This window comes from Lissotriton helveticus, chromosome 4_1 (assembly GCF_964261635.1).
Source record: "Lissotriton helveticus chromosome 4_1, aLisHel1.1, whole genome shotgun sequence".
Classification (NCBI taxonomy): domain Eukaryota; kingdom Metazoa; phylum Chordata; class Amphibia; order Caudata; family Salamandridae; genus Lissotriton; species Lissotriton helveticus.
In genome coordinates this window covers 1434034236-1434057471 of record NC_136063.1, presented here as the reverse complement: position 1 = coordinate 1434057471, position 23236 = coordinate 1434034236, and the positions used below count along the sequence as shown (strand labels likewise).

The window sequence follows — 23236 nt, the reverse complement described above, 5'->3', positions numbered from 1 at the left end:
GGGGATCAAGCCGGGCACTGGCGGTGGAGAGATGGCATACATTAACGACAAATTTGACAAGCTTCTGGTTGATGCTTAGGAAAACCAACTCCCTTTCAGTTGAGTTGGGTCTGATCCGTGAGTAATCAGTGAAGGTTTTGGAATAGGTTACTGATCTGGAAACCGAGATGCAGATCCTGGCTCCAGCGGATGTTACCGGATCATCATATCTCTGCTCTAAAGGCACAGAATAAGTGATTGGTGGGTCGCTGGGATGACCAGGAAGGTCGGGCTAGGCATAATAACATGTGCATTGTGGGGCTTCCTGAACATGCTGAGGGGCATTCTCTGCTGGCTTTCCTTGACACCTGGCTCTAGGAGGTTGTGGCCCCTGAAGATCTCTCCAACTTTTATGCCTTAGAATGTATGCACCGGGTGCTGGCGCGGGAGCCTCGCCCCGGGACACCCCTGTGTCCTGTGGTGGCCTGCTTCCTGCATTTTAGGGACATGGATCATCTCTTTCAGCAGGCGTAGGCACACAGCACACTATAATGTCTTGTCCTACCTGCAATGGCTTGGGGTCCATGTTGCGTTCCTTCAGGAGACCTACCTTACAGAGACTGAGGGTCGCACTCTTCAGAGACGCTGGATGTGCCAGCTCTATGCTACTTCTTATTCTTCCTTTTCGCGGTGCTCTTTTTTGGATTAGACATGGGGTCCAGGTCCACATGCATACAGTAGTTACAGACCCGGAGGGTCGTTATGTCCTGGTATCGGGGTGTCTGAATGGTAGACATGTTGCTCTCTTAAATATTTATATGCCAAATATGGATCAGTCAACGTTTCTTACCAGCTTCGCTCCACTGCTCTCTATAATGTTCCCCTAGTGGAGGGTGTGAGGTGGGAACTGTGTAGAGGATTTAAGTACGGTTCGCTCACATCCGCCCTTTCGGGGTGCGCCTGCGGGCAGGCTGGTAGCGGTGGCACGTTTATGTTCTGGACAGTGGGACTTAGTGGACTTTTGGCTGGTTCGTCACCCGGGAGCTCATGCATACTCCTACCGGTCTAGACTATATGATCTTGAGGTTCGCCTTGACAGGCTTTATATATTTAGGGGGCTTTATGACAGAGTGGTGGGACTGGAATATTTGGTGAAAACATATTCTGACCAAGCTCACATGCTGGGCACGTTTCAAAGGTCCACCTCCAGGCCTAGTGTACCTGCCTGGCACTTTGATCCACCTCTTTTAGAACATCAGGCCTTCCAGGATTTATTGGGGGAGCACATTTCTTGGTACTGGACTGATGATGCTGGTTCTGCCTCGTCGGTGGGGGTGGAATGGGAGGTTGTGAAGGTGGTGATTTGGGGGTATTGTATTTCTTTTAAAGTGGGGGTTCATACTTAACCCCTTTCTGATATTCAATGGCAGGAGGCGGTGCTAGATGGCCTTCGGGATGGGCTGGAGGAGACCCCAGATGGTATGGGACCGTCTGCTGAAGGAGCGGGAGCGGCTGTTTGAGCTTGTGGAACGCCTTTGCTGCTTTGATTATAAGGCATATACGCCTAGGGCACATGCAGAGCAGGATAAATCAGACAGGATACTGGCTTGGCTGTTGCGGGATGCTGGGGGCGGTAATTTTATACTTCAGTTACGTGGTCCATCAAGGTGTAATGTCTTCAGGCAGGAGGAAATCAATGCAGTTTTTCTGCAACATTATCGGGAACTGTACTCCTGTGGCGAGTGATGAGGTGGGTATGATGGGCTATATTGCGGATGCTTCTCCAGTGTCCCTTTAGTAGGCGGCGGCAGATCAACTGGGTGTGGGTGTTACCGAGCAGGAAACATAGGGCGCAATTAAAGAGATGGTGAAGGGTAAGGTGCCTGGTCTTGATGGGTCTCCAATGGAATTTTACATGGCTTACAAGTTAGACCTTGTTACTAGTCTGGTGCTGCTTTTCAATGACTCTTTGCAGAGTGGTCAGCTCCTGACCTCGCTGTAGGAAGCAGCCATTGTATCACTCCAAAAAAACCAGAAGGACTGCCCTTTTTTGATTCTTACTGCCCTCTCTCTATGCGTAAAACAGATGACCAAATTTTAAGTATAATCAAGGCCACTCGGTTACGCCCTCATATGTGCTCTTTAGTCCAACGGGTCAAACAGGTCTAATTTCCTCACGTAGGACTATACCTAATATCCGGTGTAAGAAAGTGGCTCTGTATATACTGCACCAAAGTAAGGTACAGTGTGCACAGAGTCCACAATCGCCAGAGGTATGGCAGAGGCTAAAGTTAGATATAACCTTACTCTCTAAAGTGGTAGCTTGGTCGAGCAGTAAGGCAGTATCAGAGGGCAGTGTAAAGCATTTATTGTACACACTCAGTCAGCAAATGGTCTCACACACTCGAGAACTGAACTCTAGGCCAATTGTTTTGTATATAAAAATATATCGTTGTTTTATTTTGAACCACAAGTAGGTATAAAATACTTTCTCAAACTAGATGTTGCAATTGAATACTTTCAAATAGCAATAGACTTTAGAATGCACTAAATACAGTAGTTGCAATATGCAACACAAATTAAACACAATCATAACATTGACTCAATGGGAGGTTTTAAGTAAATGCAATAAAATCACTTTACGAATGTTTTCCTTACTCAGGGCTGGATCCTGGATTCAGCCCTTGTGCATTTCCTGTAAACAGTTGAAAGAAATCGTTTTTATTACACAGGCGATTTTTAAGGAATATTTGTATGTTTTGAAAATCGACACTGTTATCCTATGGGAGGAAATCAGGTTATCGGAAAATCACAGTTGTAATTACTTTTGAAGGTCAGTGCTTGGCACAAAGATCCAGCACTAGTATCTCTCCTGATAGCAGGTGAGTAATTTCGTTTTCGTTGATCGGATGATTTTTAAGGAATATTTCAAAGTTGCAAAACTCGACACCTAGAAGAATTTCCAAGTGAAAACCATCCAATGTTACCCTATGGAGAAAATCAGGTTATCGGTCTTTGGCTAAGTACTCGACTGGCAGAGTTAAGGTTCTGGGGTAAGACTCAGCGGTCTCCCAGGGTCAGGTAGGTACATTCGTTACACCCTCAGTGGCAAAGGGGCAGCCGGGTGCAGAGTGAGTAGGCCCAATGTTATCCTATGGAGGGCTTTTGGTTGGTGGCTGCTAGCAGGCAGGCCAGGCGGCTGTGGGAGCTGAGCTCCTGGTCACTTACACAGGGGAAGTAGGATAGGACAGTTGCTGCACTTCCAGGGGTACTCGGGCAGCTGGGTGGCAGGTGCTTTTGGGCCTTCGGGCACCCAATGTATTTCAATGGGAAAGCTGCAAGATGAACGAAGGCTGCAAGCTCGGGGACGGAGATTCTTCAGGTGCGACCACCACTTCGGAAGGCAAGTTTGGAAGTTGTAGGATTGGTAGACACCCAGGAGTTGGGCACAGGGGGCCGTGGGGCCCGGGTGCAGGGGTGTCTTTAGGTGTCGGGAAATCGTACCCTCAGATGGTCGCAGTTGGCGGGGTCCCTTGTTGTGAGGCTACAGGCGTTGTCAGGAGCGTCGAGGAGGGTCCTTGGGTGCTGGAATCGTGGTCACAGTTGCCGGGAGGAGGGAGGACGTCGGACGTCCTCAGGATCTTTGTTCACTCAGGCACAGGCCGGGCTCGGTGGGTGCAGAGTGTGCTGGATTCGCGGTTCCTGGCTGGCACCAGTGGTTGTTGGTGTTTGAACTCTAAGTTGCCCTCTGGCGTACACTTTACATTTAACCCCACAATGGCATCAGTGTGGGTTTAATGTGTTGAGAAGTTTGATACCAAACTTCTCAGTCTTCTGTGTAGCCATCATGGTGCTGTGGAGTTCGTGATGTCGACTTCCCAGGACCATATACTCTTAATGGCAGCACTGCACTTACAGTTCCCAGGAATGGACCTGGGTACTGTAGGGGTACAGGGCTCATGCCCTTGTACCCGCACCACTGGCATAGGGCACTCAGCTAGAGAGCTGACTGAGGTATGCCAGGGCAGTGTGTTGTGGGCATGGCACACAAGAATGGGTGCCATGTCAACTCTGTAGTTTGTTCTGCACCAAGACACTCAGCCTGCAAATGCAGTGTGTGTGTCAGGGTACAGGGACTCTAAGGGTTGCACAATAAGTGCAGCAGCCCTTAGGGGCCTTCTCTTGTCACAGTGCCCTGGGCACTTGGGTACCATTTACCAGGGGCTGACATGTGGCCAGAGATGCCAATTGGGTTTAGGTTTCAATACAGTTTTAAGGAAGTAACACAGGTCCTGAGTACCTGATCTGCAGGAGCCCAGGGCACACTCAGTCAAAGTACATCAGCAATTCAGCAAACAGTGGGGGCATACCATGCAAGAAAGATGGTACTTTCTCACATCCAGCAATTGTTTCTAGACTTAGAAGGTCAGGAGTACCTCCCACCGGAGACTCTGGTCATCTTGGTCAACATTCAGCAGGCTTTTGACTTGCTACGCTGGGGCTTCCTGTATTGCTAAGATGCTTGGCATGGGTTTGGGTGAGCACTTTGTCAATGGACAAAGCTTCTTTATTGTGGCTCTCTTGCTAGGATCCATACCAGTCCTTTGATCTTGAAGGCCTTTGAGGTGGAGAGGGGTACTCAACAGGGTTGCCCCCTATCACCTCTATTATTTGCATTGACTATGGAGCCCTTTGCCTGCATGGTTTGCCTGGGACTTCAATATCAGGGCCTGTACATTGCCTCTAACTGTACTTTCCTCTCTCTATATGACGACAATGTATTGTTGTATCTTAAGGGGAAAGATGTCGACCTCCTAGCGGTCGTAGCGGCTCATTCGGACTATGGGGCGCACTCAGGACTCAAGGTCAATTGGGCCAAGTCATGTGTTTATCCCTTCAGAGGGGATGCCCCTGCCCGTGGTCCCTTCCCCAGGCCTCCGACATTGAGATGGGAGTGCGATACCGTTCGATACCTGAGAGTGACTGTTTACCGCTTCCTGGATTATTTGTATGAACAGAATATTGGGCATGTGTTGACTGGGGTGCGTTGCTCCCTTGCCTTCTGGACTGCATTGTCTCTGTCGGTCAGTGGCAGTTTCCAAAATGATTATATTGCTGCAACTTCTCTATTTGTGTGCACCACTTCTGTTGGAATTGTCCCAACAATTCTTTCAGTAGATTGATGGCTTGCTTCTTTCACTTTATTGGGGCACCTTGCATCGTCATGTAGTCCTCTGGTAGTTGCGGCTGCCTGTAGCCAAGGGAGGTCGCGCTGGAACCGACTTGGAACTGTATTACCTAGCGGCACAGCTCCAGTGTGTGGCACGTTGGCAGGCCTTTTTATGGGATGGTGTATGTGCTGCTGAGTGTGGCTCTCCTTCCAGGGATTGCCTGCCGAGCTTCCCTCTGCAGCCTACTCTTGCTTCCAGAGTACGGACCTCAAATATCTTCATTAGGACTGCATGGTATGTTTGGGCTCCTGCCTTATGGCAGACTTGTACACCAAACCCATACTCCTGTGAGCTTTGTCTTTTTGTGATCTGGCAGTGAAGTTGCCCGGGAGGGTGGCCAGGTTTCTGTGAGTGGCCGGCGATGGGGATTGATGTCATGGGTGATCTATTTAATCAGGGAATTGTGTCCTTTTTCTGCCCTCTAAGAAACTTAAGATATCCTGGTGTGCCAATCTCACCACCATGGTGCCTTGACATGCAAAATACGGGAGTGTTGGGGTGCGGGTGTTGCGGAGCCCCTGGAACACGTCCGCCTGCGTCATCTCTTCTTTATACGGGTCGAACAAAAGTGGTCACGTTACTGTATAGGGCTTAGCAAGAGGGGACACCCTGGCTATCTGGTTACGTTGGGAGAAAGACCTGTAGTCGCCTCTCACTGATTCCTTGTGGAGGAGGATCCTGGAATTCAGTGCTAAAGTGTCTAGAAATTCCCGCTCTAAACTTATCCAGTTCTTTTATCTACATCAGGCCTATCTGATTCCCAAACATATACATGTTATGTTCCCTGCTGAAGCCTCAGAGTGTCCCTAGTGAAACATTGAGGACATGGATTTCTTCATCATGGTCTGGATCCTGCCCAATCTTACTAACCTATTGGACAGTTGTCCTCCAGGTGGTTTGTGCGGGATGCACAGAGAATTTCCTCTGAGACCTTCTTTATCCTTGCTAGGCCTTCATGAACACTCAGCACCTATAAAGGCTACTAATAGGTTTCTAGATCTGGCTTTAATGCTTGCCTGCAGGTCATTGACTGTGTTGAAAGTCTGTTCAGGCTCTTACAGCTAGTGATTAGAGTTGACGAGGTCGGCAGACTGTAAATGGGAAGCGATTCACCGAGAAAAAATTTGGGGGATTTGGAAAGTTTACATTTTCCCAGCATGGAATGCCATTTTGTTGGCTTGCCTGTGGATAGATTGTGGGGGCAGGATGCTGGTCGATAGCTCCCCTTCTAGCGGCCCGGCTGGCTCGCCTCAGTAGGCTTTTCCTCTCTTTCATGTCTTTGCTTCTCCCACCTTCTTTTGAATGAGGGAACCAGGGGTCTGTGCATATAAGGTGTCTCAGGATGGTGGTTTTACCCGTTTACTTCTCTATTTTGTACATCTCATTCCTGTGGACTCCTTTGTCTTTTTACTATGATGCTGCTCTCCCTTTGTTGGGCGTGGTGAGGTTAATATTGCCACTAACTGTACCTTTGTTATATTATCAGACTACTGCTATTTTCTCTCTGTGTTAAGCCTGCCAGCTTTTATGTTTTTTTATTTTATTGGTCTGTTTTGCTGTAATATTTTTCTTTAAAACAAACACCTAGAGATTCTTGTGCACCTCTGTCTATGACAAAAGAGGATGAAATAATCAGGAGTTATATCTCTATCACTGTAAATACATCATTGGCTAAAGGGGTGGTGTTAATGGAAATAAAGCATGGTGTGGTCACAACACTGCTGAAAAAGCGCCATAGAACACTCAGACCAATACTTCAAAACTTCATAGTAAAAGTGTTGGCAAAGGCAGCAGTTTGTCAGTTGGAAGACTTTCTCCAAGAAGATAACAAAACTTTGGAGGGAGGTCAATCAGTATGGCCTGAGGTTATTGCTATCCCCAGATATATTTATATGTAGCTTCTACATAGTGTGGACCCCACAAAGGTGGGCGGACCAGGTCCAAATCTGCAGCAAGGGTCTCCAATGGATTAGTTTCTACTTAACTGCCAGAGCTCAGTTGGTAGTAATGTGACCATATGAATCTAGGGAGAGAGATTACAATTGGAGATTATTTGTAGAATGTCTAAGGGCCCTTTTTTTAACCACCTGTGTCCTCTCACATACTTTATGAGGAGGCTTGGGGTTCACTCTTAAATTAATAACATCTAGGTTGTTCTCCTGGTAGACATGAAGTAGAGCCTGCTGTTTTAGGAATCTCTGTGGTTGCCTTTGAGACCTGGATAAAAATGTCCTCAAGCAACACTCGCCAAGACTGAAGTTGTCCTTGTGGTTAAAGATTGAAGCTGTTGTCCTCACAGTTATGATAGTCTATGGGCAGGCAGTTTGTGGTTCATTAGGTGGCTCTGTGCAAAGGTTCATAGCAGGTGCATCAAAACCAAATCAATGCACAAGAAGACCTAATTGAAAGTCCACTAAAACACATCAAAAGCAAAACACTGCAACCAAAATGTCAGGATCATAACTGTAGCCTTGAAGTGCATCTCTAAAACTGCTACTTTATTTTAGTCCCAAAATCCTGAAGAGGATTGTTAGATTCAACCTTGGTTGCACCTCAGAGCCCCGGAGAATCTTTACAAACATCTTTCCCACACTAATATTGGTCATAGGCTCCAATGTAAATTTAACTCCATCACTTAGTATTTGAGACCTTTATTACTGTTTGGGGTCAGATCTGGGGCAACCAAAGTGCTAGGGAGTCCTGGTTTTCACTGTGTAGCCTCCATTTATTTGTAGCATATTAATCATATGTGTATTAAAGTCTTTGTCTATTCTAAAGTTACAAAAATGACTGGATAATAACTTTACTGGAGGTTACTATTGACTAAATTACATTCTGTGTCTCTAATGTGCTTCACCGCCTTCAGTAAACCTGGGACAGCACGAGCCAATCAAGTGGTAAATGGGATCAATGGATCAATCAAATGGAGGTCAACCAGTGATAAACAATACAAACTGTCAAAATTGATGTTGGGTAACCTCTAATTACCCTTGGACCCTGATTCAAAGCAAGCCTCAGGGGGTACATGGCTAGGCTTCCTATTATTTTGCCAAACTGTTGCAGGTGTAGATTTTCATAGGAACACAAGATTATTAACATCCAGGTATTTAAGTATCTTCAACAGGACTTGAATTTGTTAGAAATCAATCTGCTCAAATAATCTACTGTTAAAAATGCAAATAAGAGATAAGTTAAGGAGGAAAAGTATGGTAAAAATCTCAGTTGCAGCTACACTTGTACAACACTGGAACGGTAGACACAGTAGTTAACTTATCTGTCTTGCAGACTGTACAGTCACAAGATTGCCAGCTTCCAGACAGGATTTCAGTCTGCTACTAGAAGTTTTAGCAGCTCTACAAGACACATCAACTCCTCAGATAGCAGATCATGGGGAGCAAGGGCAATATAACTAACTGGTCAAATCTTAAGTGGTGCATGAATGCCAGATTGACAAATGACAACACTCAAAGGCAATTATTTTAAACTTCAAATTATGCTTTAATTTATGATTCAGAGAAGTACAAAATAAGTGATAATTTTGTGAAGCAGGACACCAAATAAAAGATAACCTGCTCTAAACACCAATAAAATGCTGGTACTCTAAAAATGGAATCTCTTAGCAGCTTACTTACTATTTTCAGGGCTGGTATAGTCGCCAAAGATAGCAAAGTGGGAAGGTGAGAAGCGAGCGTTACTAGCTAAGTGACATGGCAGATGCCATAAGTGTACATGCTATCTGAATGCTCCACCACAATACAATGCTTTCCTAAAAAAGGTGATCAATCATTAGGATGAACACTTACATTAGCTGCAACTTTCAATATGTGTTTTTCAGTAATCCAACAGTATGCATATTGACTCTGTTTTGGAAGCCTGTGCAGGGCAATATGAATTTTAGATTTTCTAGGTGATCCACTGGTGTACATATTGGAACTGCTTCAGATGCAAAAGATAAAGTAATTGCAAATAAATGCACTATGACCTGCAAACAAATAAGGCAATCTAGAGAAGAAGTCAAATGTGCTGGAGAGGCTTGGACCATTCGGGGGTTGACCATTGAAACTATTCTGATCACAATTGGTGAGGACACTGCTCCAATTAAGGGAGTCTTGGGCTTTAACTAAGCTATAGAATAAGATGGATTGTGACCAAATAGGTAGCTAGACATGGGCCACGAGGCACAGTATGTTAAACTGAATAAATACTTTACAAGTAATACACAAATAGCCATATGGTTGGATATGAGTTTTCTGTGGCTTTTACACAGCTTGGGAATCCATGTGCTGAATGAATACTAATAGATACTGATCTGTTCAGTTATGAAAATAATTTAAAAATGCATCATGGGGGGCGTGGCTACGGCGGCGATGTAAACGGGCGCACCTCGAGTGAGCTCCGTCGCCCCGTTGCCTTATTTTTTTTTTTTTGAAAACTTTTTATTGATTTTATAACACAAACACAAACAACTTGCAAGAAGAGAGAAAGAGACATCAGTATACACAACGTTGCAGTGCATGGCGTTGGAGCGGGAAGGGCAATACCATGAGCATTTGGTCCATCGAGAAAGAATCACACAGGGGGGGGGGAGGGGGGGCAGAAGAGACAAATTGCAACCAGTATACAATAGAATGTGAAGGAACCCTCGGGTTACGGGGACGTGGGTGCAACATCTGGGTCAGGAAGAGGAGGGGCACATATATCACCACGATAAGTGTTCCATTGAGTCCATATCTTCCCCCATTTTCGGGGGGTACCTCGAGAAATATATACAGTTTTTTCTCTGAACATGCACCAGTCCATGTTTTGTTTCCATTTCCGAATCCCGGGCGGGCCCTGAGCGCCCCACAGTTGCGCAATGTCTCTTTTGGCAATCATATTGCCCAAGGTCACCCACCGAAGCTGCGACACGGAGTAATCATTCGGTTCCCATACGTTCAGCAGGCATCTCCTAGCTTCCGGCATCGATCGCACCCCCGTAACCTCACTCATCACCTCGTGCACACGGGACCAGAATCGCACTATCTCAGGGCACTCCCAGATGATATGGAAAAAGGTGCCCAGGAGACCGCATCCACGCCGACACAAACCATCCACAGAGAAGCCCATGTGTACCAAACGGGGACCAGTGACATACACTCTATGCAGGATTTTAAGTTGCACAAATCTAAGGCGCGCCTGGATGGCCACCTCCTTAGGGGAGGAGATCGCCGCCTGCCAGTCCTCATCGTCCAGCTCCAGCCCATCACCAGTCCAAACCTCTCTAAGGCGAACCAGGAGATCAGACCTGGAGTTGATTAATTTTTTATAAATAAGCGAAATCGTACTGTCAGGAACATGTCCGTCCAGTACCCTGTCCTCAAGCGGGGACGACTCCGGTATCTCCACTCCCGAAGGGAAGACCGAAAGCACCGCGTGGCGGACCTGCGCATAGCGAAAAAATTCACGATCGCTCAAAGCGTACTCGGTTTTCAATTCCTCAAACGTCTTCATTCTCCCCTTAGTCCAAACATCATCAATCCTGCTGATACCAATCAAGTCCCACCTATCGAACCCCCGAAACTGCCAAAGTGAGCCAAGTCTATCAGACGCGTACAGGGGGGTGGCACGAGTCAATTTACCAGTCCACCCAAGCGCCATGGAAGCATGTCGCCACACCTGGACAGCCGTCCTGGTGGGGCCCGTCACGTTGCGAGGGGTGAGTTTCGAGTAGAGGGCTCTATTGAAATCACCCCCCGGTAATAACCATTTGTCCATCTCGAAGGCCGGATTCGGCAAAGGGCCATACATGCAATGATTTATCGCCCCCAGTTGAGACGCCCAATAATAGCGACGGATATCGGGCAAAGCAATTCCACCGTCGTACCACGGGAGCGACAATTTAGCAATGGCGATCCGGGGCCTACCCCCCCACACCAGCTGCCTCTGTAAACTTTCAACCTCACGGAAGTATGTAGCCGGGACGACGTCAAGTGTGTTTTGCAATGCGTAGAGGAAGCGGGGCAGTGACATCATCTTAAACAATGCCGCTCTACCCAGGGGCGAGAGAGGGAGTTTCCCCCAAGCGACCACATCTGCCCGAAGGCGCTGAAGAGGGGGCAGTAAGTTACGGTCAAACCGCAGTGCAGGGCTCAGCGAGATAAAAATGCCTAGGTATTTAAAGCCATCTTTCACAATCGCGATAGGACAACCACTCGGCAGAAGGGGGGCGGCACCCGACAGGACGTATACACAGGACTTCGACCAGTTGATGACAAGACCCGAGTTTTTGCGGAAAGACGTTAAGACATCAAACAGCACAATGAGGGATTTACGGGGTGATGTAAGATAGAGCAGAATATCATCAGCGTAGAGAGATACACGGTCCTCAAACTCCGAGTTCCACCTAATGCCCTTCAGGGACGGTTCCCACCTCAACCAGGCCGCCAGCGGTTCCAAGGCGAGAGCGAACAACAAGGGGGACAAGGGACAGCCCTGTCGCGTCCCTCTGCTCAGTGCAAAGGGCGCAGAGACCCGACCATTGACCACCACCTGAGCCATGGGACCGGCGTAAAGCAATTTGACCCACCGAACGAACTCCGAACCGTAACCAAACTTAGCAAGAACCGCCCACAAATACGGCCATTCTATTGTATCAAACGCCATCGTAGCGTCTAAGGACGCCAAGATGGCGGGCTCACGCAGCGTCTCGGCCCGTGCCAGGACGCCATGCAACCTTCGGAGGTTAAGCGCCGTGTTACGATGCGGTATAAAGCCGGATTGATCAGGGTGAACCAGTTCCCCAATAACGGTCGCCAAACGTGTCGCCAGCAACCTGGCCAAGATTTTAGGTTCCGCGTTAATCAACGAAATGGGTCGAAAAGAGGCACAGCGATCCCGAGGTTTACCATCCTTGTGGATGACAACAATAGTGGCCAGTCTCTGGTCCGGCGGGAGAAAACCCACCTCCAAAGACTCAAGAAACATAGAGCGCAGATGAGGAGCCAGCGAATTCGGGCGCAGTTTATAAAGCTCAATGGGGAGCCCATTAGGGCCCTAGGCCTTGCCGGATCGGACCGAACGGACAGCAGCGGCAATCTCGTCCACAGTAGGCGGGGCATCCAGAGCAACTCTATCAATGTCAGACAATCGGGGAAGTGCAATATCACGCAATAGCAGGCAGGAGTCCTGCTCTGAACGATCAGACACCTGGGAGTACACCTTGCGGAAATAATCGGCAAAACATGCAACAATATCAACAGGGTCTGTACAGCACTCCCCATTCTCCGCAACAATCACAGGGACGACACGACTTGCATTCTCCCTCTTATCCAACCAAGCAAGCAGTTTCCCAGCCTTATCACCCACATCATACAAGCGTCCCTGCTGTTCCCTCCCCATTTCCTTAGCAGCTTCAGTGACCAGAGCCCTGTATTCATGTTGCTTCAACTCCAGTAGATATAACCCCTCAGCGGTAACCCCAGATTCCAAGCGCTCCTCCAGGGCCGTGACCTCCCCCTCAAGTCGAACCATCTCAGCGCGGTTGGCCAACTTCACGCTACCAATCAGTGAGAGGGCCTGGCCACGAATGACCGTCTTGTAAGCTTCCCAAAGCAAACTAGGGGAGGAAACAGCGCCCACATTTTCCTCAAAATAACAATCGTGTGCTTTAACCAGCTCATCCCTGACCCTGGGGTCCTTCAAATACCAGGGGTTGATCGGAGCCACTCGGCCCGCCGAACCCTGCCGTGCATCAACCACCAGCCAAAGAGGAGAATGGTCCGAGATGCCCCGTGCCAGATGTTTAACTTCCCGTATGAGGGATGCATGGACCGAGGGCAGTAATACGTGGTCCAACCTCGAGAGACTACCATGAGCACCAGAATGATAGGTGTATTGCAACTGTCCCGGGTGAAGCAACCGCCAGCAATCAGTGAGCCCCAGCGTCTCCAGGAAGTCACTCAACCAAGTCTGGGCCTTCGGCAGTTCCCTGGGAGGGTGACGATCACGCATCCCCGAGACCACCGCATTAAAATCACCCCCAACCAAAAGCAGACCCTCGGGGAGACCCAGAATAAGTCCACTCAGATCAGCAAATGTGGTGGACTGGAGGCCCGGGGGCACGTACACAGAAATCAAAATAAGAACCTTCCCCTCCCAGCGCCCCACAATGGCGGCATATCGTCCTTTATCATCCAGAATGACATCATCAATGGCCAATGGGAGGGAGGTCCGAACCAGAATGCCCGCCCCCCCTAGAGCCCGAAGTGAAACCCGAGTGCGCCACAAGGCGATAACCACGCCTATTCAAAGCGTAGCACTTGTTGCCGAGCAAATGAGTCTCCTGCAGTAAAACAACATCTGGAGTCAAACGTTTCAGCAATTGCAACACCACCCTCCTCTTAATCCCATCCCCCAACCCGTTTACGTTCCAACACAATAACCGAAGTCCCCTACCCCCCATCCCCGCGTTCAGCCCCTCCCCCGCCCCACACCCAAAGTGACTGCAAAAAACAGGATTGCGCTCTTCCCTCGCCTTGCAAGTAACAAGAAAATTCAAACAAACAACCCAGTTCCCCCAACAATGTCAAAACAACTATACCCCCCACCCCGCACCCCTGCTGAAGACCAAAGAGCCCCATAAACTTGCAGTGTGCCTGTCGCCCAACCACCCAACTAGTCTACGAAAAGAAAACCCAGGAGGAGAAAGGACCCGTTCACCCCCCCACCCACCCCCAAAAAGACTATTACTTGCAAACACTAAGAACACAACATAGCACAGTTCAAAGCCAACGGGAAGGGTACGGGGTCAAAGTCAACAGCTACTCCTGCTCTGTCGGGCCACCTTCCGCCCGATCCGACTTGCCAGAGTCCTCAAAAGGTTCAGGATCCGTAGGTAGCGTGTCAAGCCAGTCACTCACGACCCCAGGATGGTCGAAGAAAAAAGTACGATCCCTATGTACCACCCGCAGACGGGCAGGAAAGAGCATGGCATACTTCATAGACCTTTCCCGGAGTCTCTTCTTGACCCCTTGGAACCCCAGCCTCTGTTTCTGGACCTGTTGTGTAAAGTCCGGATAGAAGCTGACAGTAGAGTTCTCAAAGGCAATGGGACCAGACTGCCGCGAAGCCTGCAGGATAGCGTCTCTGTCCCGGAAATGAAAGATCCTCGCAATGATGGGTCGAGGGTTCGCACCCGATTTAGGTGTGCCGCCAGGGATCCTATGTGCACGTTCTACAGCGAAGAACTTGCTGAGACCCTTGGGCGCCAGGTGATTCAGCACCAGGTCTTCCACCAATAGGTCCGTCGCGGCAGCAGTCGATGATTCCGGGACCCCAATCAGGCGGATGTTATTGCGCCTGGCACGGCTTTCATAGTCCTCTAGGCGCCCCGAGAAATAATCATTGGCTTTCCTCAGATTCCCGACTTCAGCCTGCAATTCAGAGACATCGGTGACCAGGCTAGAGGTCTAAGATCCAGGGATTTGACCTTTTCGTTTGTTTTCGCCAAGTCCGCCCTGATCAGATTGACATCAATCGCCACCGTATCCAGTTTGAGAGTCAAGGCCTCATATTGTTGCCCCAATGAGGCCTTCATACCGGTGATGGCACCCATGAGATCTCGCAGCGAGGGCTCGTCTTCAATCGATGAGTCCTCCGGCATTGTCGTCGAGGGTTTAGCTACTGCTCCCGGCGATCCCTTAGCTAGAGTGTACTGGTCCATAATGTTTGTTTGCAGAGCACTCCCTCGAACGCCCGATTTAGGCCCACGCTTCCCACCCTCAGGCTTGGTGGCCATCTTGGATCCTGGACCCGTACGGGCCGCCTGTTGACGGGTGAAAATGGTGACTGCGGAGGTAAATGTAGGACCAAAAGGGCGAATGTGGTGCCAGTCTCAGATCTGGAAGCCGCTACAGATCGATAGTCCCGTTGCCTTATTAAGCAATTAATAGCATTATTCGGGGGCTTTTTCAGAGATCCTGATATCTGCCGGGCCCCTGGAGGAGAGGAGATCCACACGGCGACCGCTCCGGTGCGGGTGTCACTGCTGGGGGCGATTGAGGACTCGGCAGTCCGGCTGCCGGAGCACCGCGGCCATCTTCCCTCCGCGCCTTGGCCCCGCTTCTCTGGAGGGCGGCGCACAGAGCCAGAAGACGCTTGGCGACGCAACCGGAATATCTGAGGTGGACCACGGCTGGGGTCGACATGCCGCGGGACCGGCGGGCAGCGGCGACGGAGCTGCCGGTGGCGGAGTGACCCCTGGGCGGGGACGTGGAGCTGACCCGGCTGCCGGCCTTGCGCGAGGACCCGGCTTTGGTGTGGCTGCAGGGCCGCGCCGGGGGTGGGGCGGCTCCCCGCCACATGACTGCGAACCTACGATCGCCCTGGTGAATTGTGCCCAGCGGACCCTCACCGACCTGCTGCCTGATGCCGTGACGGCGCCTTGAGCCGCTGCGCTGGGACTCAGAGCGCCGGAGGAGCTGCCCGCCATTTTGTGCTCCCGGACGGGGCCTCACCCGCCATCTTAGCTCCATCCACTGGCATCCACACCCGGAGCGCCCGACTTTGCGGCCTGTGGGGGCCCTTGGTGAGTGTCCGGCCCGGCCGACCCTGCAGGTGCACATGCGCTGGCCCTGGGCCCCTGCCCCCCGGCCCCCGAGCGGATCCTGGAACGCTTGTTGCCGCCTGGGAGGCCGTGAGGACGGATCGGGCGCCTCTCTTCTCGCTCGCCGGACCAGTGCTGCGGGAGTGTGCAGCCTGAACCCCCTTGCTGGCAGAGACTTAACGGGTGGCTGGCTGGACAGCCCACGCCGCCCCGTTGGAGACTGTACCCCTGCGGCCTAGTGGCCCGGCCTGAGACAGGGGAGAGAGGTCCCTACAAAACGTGAGTACCCCTCTTTCTATTCAGGGGACCTGGGACCCAGCTGCCCTTCGGGGGAAGTGGCGGGGGTGGGCTCGCACCCCAGCCACTCCTGAGAGGCGCCGTCACTGGAGGAGGGAGCGAACGACGCAGCATCCCAAACTCGGGGTGGGGGTTGGCCCCCGTGGTGGCCCTATTGAGTGCTGAGATCACCCTGCGATTCCCTGAAGAAGCGGGCCTACACGCACCACTCTCTGAGCGACACAGGACTGCGCAGGAGGAGGCGCTTGACACGGGGGAGGTCGACTGGTGGTATCCTGACCCGCCGCCGCACTACTGCAGCACCAGGGGGGTGCTGCGCCCACAGCGATGAGCGACGCATTGGGTGGCTGAGTGCTACGCTAAGGACGGATCATGACCCGCGGAAGAGGAGGCAGGACGGACCAGGCGGCGACTTCCAAGGACCCTTCGGTGGTTGCCATGTGGGGCAAGGCAGGAGCAGCAGCGCCAACTGAAGAAATGCCGCCACCGGTTGCTGACTCCCCGCCGGTGACACAAGCCTTCATGTCCTCTTTCATGGCAGACCTGAAGTCTGAGATAGGATCCTTGAGATCGGAGGTGCAATCGTGCGTTAAGGAACTGCGTAAGGACGTGTCGGAGCTGGGGGACAGGGTCGACGGACTCGAGAAGTTGGTGGACTCGCGCACTGAAGACACGGAACAGCTGTGGCAGAGGGTGGCAGCCCTGGAAGAGCAGAACATCGAACTCCAGATCAAACAGGAGGACCTTGAAAATAGGGGGCGCCGCAACAACCTCCGCATACGGGGTGTGCCACTCGGAGAAGAAGGGACGGACACCATGGCCTACGTGGCGCAACTCCTGCACGAGGTGTGGGGCAACAAGGAAGCCCCCCCGCCGCTCTTGGACCGTGCCCACCGAACCTTCGGTGCGGGAGGCAAGGCGGGTCTCCTCCCTGACATCATCACCCGAGTGCACTATTTCACGGAGAAGGAGGCCATTTTGAAAGCGGCAAGGGACAAGCAGGACCTGCGTTATGGAGACCACAAGATCCAAATTTTCCAGGACTTGGCCCCCAGCACGCTGCACAGACGGAAAGTCTTCCGCCCAGTGACGGAGAAGCTGCGGGCCCTCGAAATCCCCTACCAGTGGGGACATCCCTTTGCTCTCATCTTTCGTTGGGAAGGTAAGCGTAAAGTCATCCGCTCCTACAACGAGGCGGCACAGCTGCTTGGACTCTCGGAATCCCCAGAGCGTAGCCCCGCCCGCACCAACCGCCCGGTGAGGCTCCCGGCCCGACCCGACTGGACCACGGTGACCCGACGCCGCCGATCTCCCCCGATGGATGCAGGCTCCATGTCCCAGGCTAAGCAGGACATCATAGAACACATCCGCTCCCTTGAAAACGACCGCGGGGGACAAACCTCGGAACCCCACACTCCGTGAACTATCTCAACCCGACCCATATTGAATCGGCACCGGACCCTCGGCGCTCCAAGACCAACGGGGAGAACGTTGTCACGCCCCATATTGCTGCATTGGACATTTCTTGAGACTTTGAGCTCCTTGCAGAGTGCCTAGACGACCCCTGCACGTCTGCGGCCCCTCTGCAACTACGTGTCCAGGCGTACTAGGCAGCGTGCATCCTTGCCACCGGAGTCCACCGCGTCACCAAGTGGGGCCGACAGGACGCTGAGGGGGGCCCTAGCGAGACACTGATGGGAAAGAGACTGTTTTGGAAGGCAATGGCTCACTGCTGATCTCCCGTGGACGCTCACAGAGGCCGACTCCAACAGCCGGATGGTCCGGGAATGGTATCCTACCTGTTGGGGCCTACCACTGCTGAACTGGCTGCTATGCCACGACTCTCCCTATATTGCCTCTATGCTACTTACCCCCGAATCATTCTTGAGCACCGGGGCGGACGGGCCTCGGGGCAAATAAAACTCATCTCTCTGACAAGGACGCCCCACTCTTTGTCCCCTAGGAAGTGACATTCCTGAGTACATCCAAACCCTTGGGTAGAGGATGCCCGGAACCTGGGACATTGTACTACGGCCACGTTGGCCTGTTGTGGTTATATACTTTCTCTGTGTTCCCTTCTTTCTTGCCTGTTCTACTCTTCCTACTTCTCACTTGACCTTTCCCTCTACCTGGTTCCCTCTCCAGTTGTGTAGTATGGCTGCCTGGGGACTGTTGGTAGTGCCTGTGCGGTCGCGGTGGGTGAGAAAGGCGAGCCCCCCTTGCTTGATGGGGTGGGGGATGCTGGGTGATGAAGCGGCCTTAATCCCCTTAGTGCCATGGCGATGAGTATTCCAGCACCTCTCAAAATCTTGACACTTAATGTCAAAGGACTTAACTCCCCCAACAAACGGAACCAGGTGTGGCGCTACCTCCTTCACCACTCCCCTGACATTGTCTTCCTTCAGGAGACACACCTCGGGCGGGGAGACACTGGACGCATGGCGCACCCCAGGTACCCCACACAATTCTGGGCGTCGGCTGACACTAAAACGGCGGGGGTGGCCATTTTATGCAGAGCTGGCTTTCGGCGGGGATCCACAAAACCCTACAAGAGTGGAGACGGACGCTTCCTTCGGGCCACAGTACAGATGGGAAGAACACAGTACACTCTAGGCAATGTATATGCACCTAACCAGTCGCAAGATAAGTTTCTCCAGGACCTCCTACGGGAGCAGTTTCAGTCTGGCGCGCCGCGCACAATCTTAGGCGGGGACTTCAATCTAGTGTGGGACCCAGACATGGATCGTGGGGACAACTCATTTAGCGGCGCGGGCGCAATGTCGGCCACACTGAAGGACCAGCTTACGGACTTAGGGCTAGTAGATGCGTGGAGATACCATAATCCAGGAGTCCGTGACTACACCTTCTACTCACACTCCCACCGAACGTACTCACGCATTGACTATCTCTTCACTTCTCTCGACTTGGCGCGGGACACGCTGAAGGTCACCATCTCCGATATCTCGATATCGGACCATGCGCATGTGGAACTGCTGTTGCAGGACCCAATGGCGCGTGCCCCCCGGGAGCGACGCTGGACTCTCCCACCGAGCATCCTTCGGGACCCGGAAGACGTTGACAACATTCGGGAAGCCATAGACTCGTATTTCGCTCTCAATGATAATCCGGAGACGCCATTTCCGGTGGTATGGGATGCCTTTAAGGCCACCATACGGGGGCACATCACTTCCCTGGCGATAGCGAGAAGAAGGGCGGCCTATAAGCTGGAGGCCGATCTGGCAAGCGAGATCAAACAGGTGGAGGCACATGATAGAGAACGGCCCTCGCTGGCGTCCAGAAGGAAGCTGGCGAACCTCAGGGGACAACTTCGCCTCATACGCACCAACAAGGCAGAACACTCCCTTCTAGCATTGAAACAAAAGTACTACGAAGGGGGGGATAAAGTGGGAAGACAGCTGGCGGGACGGCTGAGAGCACGGGCAGCTAGAGCTCATATCGCTAATCTACGACTTCAGGATGGCACAAGTGCTGTCACTGAGCGAGCCAAGCAGGACGCCTTTGTGGCCTACTACACTTCCCTATACGCGGAGGAACCTACATCAGCGGAGGCGCGGGCTGCCGTCCTCGCTGACTTTGAGGGGACCCCCCTATCACCAACCCAAACAGCGGAGCTGGAAGAGCCCATACTAGAAGATGAGATTTCTTCGGCTCTAAAAGACCTCCCCATGGGGAAAACCCCGGGACCCGATGGCTTGCCGCTATCCTTCTACCGAGTCTTCCAAACCCAGCTTCGCCCCCAGCTGCTGAGGTTGTTCAACTCCTTCTCGGACACGGTGGGTCCGTCCCCCGACATGGGAATGGCGGAGATCGCACTAATACCGAAGCCAGGGAAGGACCCTGCACTATGTGCCTCCTATCGGCCTATTGCCCTCTTAAACACCGATCTGATGGTCTATACCAAGATCCTGGCTAAGCGACTAGAACCTTACATGCCAGGGTTGGTGAATCTGGATCACGTGGGGTTCATCCGAGACCGGCAAGGGGCAGACAACGTGCGCAGACTGGCCCACCTGGTGGGCAAGGTGCGACACTGGGATATCCCTGCTTGCCTTCTCTCGCTTGACGCAGAGAAGGCCTTCGACCGGGTGGACTGGACCTTCTTGAAGGAGGTCCTCCGGAAGCTAGGCCTGGGCCCCAAAATGATAGCGAGTATTATGGCCCCATACCTGGGACCGCAGGCCAGGATCAGGGTAAATGACCAGTTAACATCACCGCTAGCGATACACTGAGGCACGAGGCAGGGGTGTCCACTCTCGCCACTCCTGTTTGCCCTGGCAGTGGAGCCCCTGGCGGCGCTGATCAGAAGTGATCCCAGAATACATGGAATAGCCCATGGGAAGAGGGTCAATAAGGTGGCGCTCTTCGCGGACGATCTGATCCTCACCCTCACACATCCTCGTGCGTCTCTACCAGCGGTCCACGACGTCCTCTGCCTCTATGAACGGGCGTCGGGCCTCAAAATAAATCATACTAAATCTTGGGCACTCAACCTCACTGTGCCTACCGAGGACGTCCTCTCCCTGAAGGAAGCTGTGCCCTATCAATGGGCGGAGAGCCACATTAGATACTTGGGCCTCGCCCTTACCCCTCACTTAGACTCCTGGTCCTCGGTGAACTGGACGGAATGCCGCAAAGCAGTGCTGGAGGACCTTAGGAAATGGAAACCTCTGATGATATCCTGGCTGGGGCGCCTTAACGCAGTTAAAATGTCGATCCTCCCTCGCATCCTCTACGTATTCCAATGTCTGCCCACCCCTATACCGCTTCACTGTATTCGGAGCCTCCAGCGCGAGATCACATCCTTTATCTGGGGTGGGAAGCGCCCCCGGTTCTCGCAAAAGGTCTTCATGGAACCAAGAGACAGAGGAGGCCTGGCATGCCCCAACTTGGTGCATTATTATTGGGCGGCACACCTCCGCTTCGTAGTGGAATGGGGCGCGCGCGAAAGCGATAAGCACTGGTTCCACATGGACCGGGCGGTCACTGGACGTACCATATGGGACCTACCCTGGCTTCCGCGGGCGGCGCGCTCCAGAAGCGCATATCTTGCAGTCCCCACAAAAACGGTGTTGGACATCTGGGATAGCATAGCCGTGGCGAGAGGTCTGGACACGTTTCCGTCACCACACACCCCGATCGCGGGGAACCAGCAGTTCCCCCCGGCCCACTGGACTCGGGCGTTTGATAGATGGACTCAAGGGGACTGTAGAGTAGCTGGAGACCTCTTCCTCGAGGGCATGCCCAAAACTTCGGAAGATTGCAGGGAGGAATTTCGGGTGCCGCCACAGGCTAGCCTACAACATGCTCAGCTACGCCACTGGACTGCAAGCGACGAAATGTACCAAGCGGCTACCCGAGCATACACGCCCTTTGAGAAGCTGGCGCGCTCCCTCGGGGGACTGAAGAGGCTGATCTCCCAAATATATAGCATACTGCAGCACCCTACATTGGCGCCTGCGCATCCCTATCAGAGGAAATGGCAATTAGTGTCGGGCACGGACATTGACCCCTCCCAATGGAGCAGACTGTGGCGGGATATACCCAAGGTATATCGCAGCATCCCACAGAGGGAAAACGCTTACAAACTGCTTACACAATGGTACTACACCCCTCTCCGCCTTAGCCAGATGTTCCCCAATGCTTCCCCGATGTGCTGAAGATGTGAATCTGCGACTGGTGACTTTGTGCATATATGGTGGACGTGTCCGACCCTTACTGTTTTCTGGAAGGAGGTGCTTAGCCACATCAAGGGGGTGCTGGGATTCCCTTTGCCCGAAGAAGTGAGCACGATCCTACTTGGCATACGCCCTGCTGCGCTCAAGGCACTTACTCGCGGCGACTGGACCCTCACACTCCAAATGCTAGGTGCCGCTAAACAACTCATTGCCTTGTACTGGAAGCGAGCGGAGGCGCCACCCATAGCTTCCTGGTTCGTGCGCCTTTGGCAGGTCCTAGCGATGGAGCTACTTACGGCACGTCTACAGGCACGGGATACGCGCTTCAAGGAGGTCTGGGAGCCTTTGGTGCGTCACCTCTGCTCTGTAGAATATGCGCGACACATGCCCACTAGACTCCACGCTCTGCACCTCTTCGAGGACACGCTTGTCCCTAGAGACCCGGCCAGACTGCATCCTTGACCACCATACGCATCACAGCTGCGGCTGCAAACACGCACGCCCCCTTGCCAGCTGCCCTCCACCATGCCGCCTATACCCGCCATTCTATCCCCCCCCTCTTTATCTGCTCTTAGGCTTCTCTACACTTCCCACTTTCTTTCTTCCTGCTTGCCACTCTGGCACTTGTCTCTCTTTGAGACGGTTGCGCCCCGTTGGGCAGTTAGAGACAGTTGGGCTACCCGCCCTCCACATATCCTACTTACTAAAGCGAATGCACTTCTGCCCACGACAAGCATTTCGACATTGCATCCCTAAAGCCATGCGGCCGGCCCTCCTGAGAGGGTTGTAGGCAAGGCGCTGTGTTAAAGCTTTTTCCCCGGCCGCTCTGGCACTAAATTCAAAGAGCTATATCATACGCGGCCGGCCTCGACACGAGGTTGTAGGCTTAACGCTGTGTTAAAAAATAAAATAGATTTGAACTAAAATGCATCATGCCTTGCCTCAATGAACAATACAATGCACAAGGACTAGACAGACTATTGTTACTACTTTTGTAACACCGTAGATGAAACATATACGTTTTCCATTTGGTATGATTTACAGTAATATGGTTTTTAATAAATTGTGCAACACCACATGAAAGGGTCTAGGATTATGACTCTTCGCAATTAGTTCATTTTTTAAAATGTTGCAATGCTTGTAAATACCACGTACAGTAAGAATAACGGTGTTCTCTGTTAATATTTTTTTAAGTACTGTGTTGAATCTAAAACATTACATTTCAGAGACTCTACTTCAGACTAAATACATTACCATAAACTAAGTTCTATGAACATCCATACAGCACATTTGTGACTTTAAAGACACTTCACATCTTGGAAAGCATTTGCCCAGTAAAACGGCTTGCTTTACTTTCCCCATCATCTGCTTTAGTGTAGCACTTGGAGGTTTTTACTCTGTTTTACCTTTAGGATTAATCAAAATGATTATGTTGGATGTTTAGACCCAAA

General features: G+C 51.8%; 1 protein-coding gene across 4 annotated transcripts in view; it reads right to left on the bottom strand.

The window, feature by feature from the left end:
* The window catches only part of KDM1B (lysine demethylase 1B), a 631262-nt gene that overhangs the window by 41232 nt on the left and 566794 nt on the right, over positions 1-23236 (bottom strand). The window lies entirely within an intron of this gene.